The following is a 6,018-nucleotide window of genomic DNA, read 5'->3' on the forward strand; positions in this document are numbered from 1 at the left end:
GTGAAGATGTTGAAGAATATGGTTGATTCTATCAAATCCGTGGGAGATCTACATGATGCTGTATGAAGATTTGTTATGCCTGGTGTTCTTTTCTTCATTGTGATCATATGAAACATGATAAACAAGCTTGTTGGTGTTACAAGATAGATTTTCTTGCAAGAGAATTCCCTTTTCCTTGGTGTTCTTCTTGGGGCTCCAGTCCACCAATGATGATCTCACTAGCTTAAGAGAGATCTCACGTAGCTTCTACATCTTGCACTTCCATCCATAACTCTGAGGGTGGCTAATCACCTTTTCCTTTCCTTTACTATCCTTCATACCCGATGCTGCGGGCTTGAAAGGTTTCTACAAGGCTTTAGTGGTGGCTGACCATCTTCCTTTTTTTTTCCCTCCTCCTTCTCTCCATGGGTGGCATCCTTAGTTGCACCATCTAGGGATGTGTGGTCTTCTTGTTAAATTCCTTCATTGTGTTTGTTGCGTCCTTATCAAGCTCCTTCTCAAAGGGGCAATCATTGGCAATGTGACCACATTACTTACAAATGTAGCAAGAATCAGGGAAGATGTTAAACCTAACCTAAACCACCACTTTGAATCCACTTTGGCCTATAACTTTGAGGTATTCAAGGGGCTCTCTCTCATGACCCTATATGATACATACCTTTATTTCCATCTTGAGAGCACCATAGATTGAGGCATTAGTTGTCACAGAGAGGACACGGCCCAAGGCACTTGCACTAGTTGATACTTCATCATCTAGCCAAATAACAAGGTCTTCCACAATGGGCATTTGCCTAAACCACAATGTTGTGAGAGAAGGAAGGTGACCAAGGCATCACAATACCAAGTTTCCTTTGTACCCCATCAAGAAACTCAGTATCCATGCTCTTTCAGCCATGGGCAAGCAAAGTAAGGCAATGCAGAAGCCTCTCCTAGCAAATATGAGCCAGTGCATGAAAGTTCTTTCTTCATAGGTAGCTAGGAACTATCGATTGAACTCATCCTCTATTGGGGGGCATCCCATGAAGTAAAAGGAGACTAAGAAGCAAATCAACATACCTTTGACTTGAAGTCCCTTGCATGGCCAAAGGAATGGTTGTCTTGAAGCATTGATTGCCTGCTACCGTGGCCTCTACTGTTCTTCGAGTGTTGATGGTGGCTTGCTCGTTCTTAACTACTTGCTCTAGCTCTACCATATCTTGACACCTTCATCTGATGGTTGATGCATATCATCTCCATTCCTCCTTTTCCATTGGATCCTGCTACCCTATTCCCAAATCGGTTCTCCTCTCCATCATGCGATCTAGCTCTCTTTCCCACCTCAGCACCTTGCATGCATGCAAGGGTGAGGGAGCTGTCACATGTCAAGGGGCCTTTAACCATGTGTTAGGCCAATAAAGGAATCCAATGTCTCTTTCTTGCACAAAACTCTTGGATCTCCCTCTCTTTGGCCACATAAAATTTTTCAAAGACTCACCTTTCCCCTTTCCATTTTCCATGGGTATTTTCTAAATAGCATAAAAGCAAAAAAGTTGGAAGTGAAAGGTAAATTTCTAGCCAAAGAGAAAAGAGATGGACATGAATGACGATGTTCACGTAGAGCACAAGAAGCATGCATGTCAACTCAAGATGTAGAGGCATGATTGAGAGCACCATGCAATTGTGAATTTCAAGAAGGAGAGGTGGTTCTCTAAAAGGGATGGCAGCTATTGAGAGCATCAAGATTGGAAAACAAGAAGAGGAGATTGAGTATCAAGGGAGTTGAGCTAGTAATTCTAAAGAGTTTTGTGTCAGAGCCTTGCAGAGTTTCAAGATTTCAACCCTCTTCCTCAAAAATTGAGAAGTAAAGATCATGAAGAGGCCTAGAGAGGGGAAGATTGAGAGAGAAGGAGTTCAGTCTACATCTAGAAGCCATCTGTTAAGAATCTTGAAGAGAACACCAATCCATAGAGGAAGGAGTTGCTCTACAAGAATCAAAGGCAAAAAACATTTTGCCTTTGTATAGTTTGTTGAGAATAGCAAATGATGCTAGTCCATAAGTGGCTTTGTATGAGAGATATGACAAAGATGTATGCTCTAGGAACTCTGGGAAGAGATGTCTAAAATCCCATAAGCACAAAGAAGAAAAGTGGTACTATCCAAAAAGCTATAAAGGCATGTACTTAACACTCATTTCATTGGAATGGTACTGTCACTTTGAGTCACTCAAGATTGTGTTTATGAGTCCAAGCTAATCTATCTTGGAACCTAATTCACTTGAGTTACAATTCTTCATTCCAATAATGTATCGTGTGTTTGACTTGCATCCACCATAGCCGATCTAGTTCTAGATCCGTATTTATCAACATGGTATCAGAGCCATGGCCCCGAGCTAGTTAGCTAGTGTGTGTGCACTTTCCCAATCTTCCCCTGTCCCATTCTCTCCATCTCTCAAAGTCATCCAATGTTTGCTCTTTATTTCAAGATTAGGAGGTTCAAGTATTGAGGCTTTGCCAAGTTTTTTGGAAGTGCGAAAATCCAAGAATTTGTGGAGAAGAGATCAAAGCTTATTACAAAGGGTCATCATCTTTGAAGCTTAGCTTTTCCGTATCACCATCAAGTCCCTGAATCTTTTCTCCTCATCTAGGCAACCGTTATGGTTTTGGACTCGCATTCAATTCTTCCGTCTCTATGGTTATGGAGCAGAAATGGGTTGTCAATGGAGAACGCCAGCTTGGAGACGCACAACAACTTGTTTTCTTGGAGTAGCTCAAAGTATCGCAGTCCTTTTGTTCTAGTCCTTCCTGTGTCAACCTTACCACAAGTGTAGGAAATGGATCAGGCAGTCTTCAATCTTCTTCTTCGGTGCCTAGTACACAAAAGCAAGGCTCAAGGTCCTACACCTAAAGTAAAGTCACTTTCTTATGCCCGTGGAAGGGCCAAAGCATGGCTAATTGTTCCAAAAAAACACTCTGAGAAACATGTCTTGACCGTGGCTGCGGACATTGATGAAGTGCTTGGTAGCTTTCTTACAACACTAAACATGTTTGTAGCCAAGCAATACCTTCTAGAGCACACCATTTCAGAATACCATGTTTATGATTTCATTGAGGCCTAGCCCTGCTCTTGGGAAGAAGCAGGCTTGCGAGTGCATGCCTTTTTCTAATCAGAGCATTTTGATAAGGGGATTAAACACCATTTTGGGGAATATGGGAATTTCCCATAAGTTTGGGACACGTGGTCAAATCTTTGGATTTGTCATAACTTCAACACTATAACTCCAAATCGAGCACTCTATAGCTCAATAGATTCCATTTTTCAAACACTTTTCAATGATAGGTCACATCATATGGTTTTGAGAAACTTATGGGCATGTTATCCGAGTGCCACCTTTTTAGTATTCAAAAAATGGAAATTGGGAGATTCCCAAACTCACTAATATTGTGTTATTACTCCAATTCCTAGAGTTAACAAATCCTTGCGGCAACTAGCAAAATATTATGAACTCTATGTAGTAACTTCTTGACATAATATAATAAAAGATGAAACAATTGCCTGGATTGAAACACACCATTTTGGATTTTTCAAGGAGGTACATTTTGGTAATCACAATGCCTTGGAGGGTGAACCTCGCACGAAATCTATTGGGGCACAGGTGTTGGTAGATGACAACCCTGGTTATGCATTGGATTGTGAGGAATGGCATCAAGGTACTACTATTTGACTACAACAATAATTACCCATGGAGTAAAACGGCAGAAGGCACTTTGCATCCATTAATCACAAGGGTTCACAATTGGGAGGAGGTGCTACGAGTGTTGTCTAAGAAGACAAAGAAGATCAAAGATTGGAGCAAAAGACTAAGAAGAAGATCAAAGGTTGCCAAAGAAGCAAGAAAAAGATGAAGAAAATATTTTCCGCTGCTACAAACCAACAAAATGACTTCCCATAAAGGATCTTGTTTCCCATAGTGGATGTAAAAACCCTACCAAGATGTAAAGTTTCAAGCCTTAATTTGACTAGGCTACCAAAGAACTAGTCTCCTGGTCCATGTTTACGTGCAAGGGGGGCAAAAGTCAACAAAGGTAGAGACTCATCATTTGAGGGGAGGTGTTGAGAATAACAAATGATGCTTGCCCATAAGTGGCTTTGTATGAGGGATATGACAAAGATGTATGCTCAAGAAGCTCTAGGAAGAGATTTCTAAAATCCCATATGCACAAAGAAGAAAAGTGGTACTATCCAAAAACTTATAAAGGCATGTACTTGACACTCATTTCATTGGAATGGTACTATCATTTTGAGTCACTCAAGATTTTTTTAATGAGTCCAAGCTAATATATCTTGGAACCCAATTGACTTGAGTTACAAATCTTCATTTTGATAATGTATCGTGTGTTTGACTTATGTCCACCATAGTCGTAGATCCATGTTTATCAACATAGTTAGCCTTGATAAGACTATTCATGTGACGGTGATAGATCCTCTTCTTCTTTTATACAAGAAATCGTAAGCTTCTCTCTTCTTCTTAACTTCTTGGAGGCCAAGTCTTGAAGCTTTCACAAAACACTCAGAAGATAGTGTTTCTATTCCCTCATATTTTGGTCATATCGGTGTATTCATTTTTTCTTTTCATCTGTTGAAAATGCCCATAACATTGGTATTTTTGTGCTGATAGTTGAAAGAAAAAAACTAGGAGAGGACTTTATGCACTATAGAGGCATAAGCAATTTAAAAACAAGTGCTCTATGGGCTCTAAGTTTTGAAGGAAGTGCTTCATTAAGGATCTTAATAGTAAAAGCTTACTTATCTCTAGATCAAAGCGTAAACACAATTTTGTCTCTTCGTGATTTATGAGTTGTAGAGGATATGAGTTTGCTTATTGGGTGTAAGGTGTGATAATATTTCTAAAGACAAAGCCTCGATGCTTGGTATCCAAGTCTTGTCAAGATTGCACCTCTTGATCTGTGTTTGCACAGTCTTTATTTATTGTCAAGAATTGAAGCAAAGCAATAGCTTCTTCTTCTTTTCAAGTGAAGGTTTTCTGCAAACTATCATTGCTTGATTAAACATTGTTGTTAGATGTTGTGTTTTAAGTAATTGGTGTTTTCTTTGGTGGGTATTTATGAAGTTTGATGTTGGTACTAAATGTAACTTGGTCATAAGAGTATTCATTCTTGATTGCTTTGGAAATAAAGAAAGATTGTTTTTGAACATACATTGGGATGAGCAAACACCTCTTTCAAATTCTTTGTTTACTCATACATCCTTCTTGTCGAAATAAAAGGCTTGTGAAGGACAAAGGAAAAGGATTATCCTTCGTTCAAGATTTAGATTTCTTCAACATAATGTGATTACTTGAGTGTTCTTGTTGAAGAATTTTTGTAATTGGATTTCATTGCACTAGCGACATTGTTGCTTTGCACTCCATGGCAGTTTAGTGATTCAAAATAATTGTTACCTCAAGCCAACACAATCAATCCTTTATGCATCAAAGAATCATCGTAGAAATCAATAACAAGGAACCTCTTCTTTTCTTTTTATATTTTTTTGTGGTTGTTTTATTTGTTTATTTGTTCTTCCTCTCTCTTGAAGTAATAGTTCTTATCTTAATCAAGCTTAGCAATATAATGTTGTTGAACTAAGAAATATGCACATGTTTTATTCCTAGCCTATCCCTACATGTTTTGGAGAATGTGTAGCATGCATACAAAAGATTGATTCCTCATCAATCCCTTGTACACATGTACATGAGCTCCCTATTCCTATGCATGGCAAGAAAGTGACACCTTGATTAGTCAATTCTACCCATCTCCCAACAAAAAGGAACCAAAATCTTGAGCTCTATGCATGCTCAATTAATGGGACATGAGCAGATCTCTTAATGATTCAAGATTTCGACCAATTGTGGAAGATTATTTATTGTCTAGTTGCTCACTCTCAAACTTGAAAACCATTGCACAAAAGGTCAATTGTTTAAAGGATTGTTGTAGACACGCCTCTTCATTGCCTCCTTGTTGTAGTTCTTCCTTGAAGTGAAGT

General features: G+C 39.0%; 1 pseudogene; it reads left to right on the plus strand.

The window, feature by feature from the left end:
- The first annotated feature begins 2,809 nt into the window (after positions 1-2,809).
- LOC148042072 (uncharacterized) lies at positions 2,810-3,881 on the plus strand (annotated as a pseudogene).
- Positions 3,882-6,018: the final 2,137 nt, after the last annotated feature.

Source organism: Lygodium microphyllum, chromosome 1 (genome assembly GCF_053477565.2).
Source record: "Lygodium microphyllum isolate KBCC chromosome 1, Lygodium_microphyllum_v1.1.10, whole genome shotgun sequence".
In the NCBI taxonomy this organism is placed as follows: domain Eukaryota; kingdom Viridiplantae; phylum Streptophyta; class Polypodiopsida; order Schizaeales; family Lygodiaceae; genus Lygodium; species Lygodium microphyllum.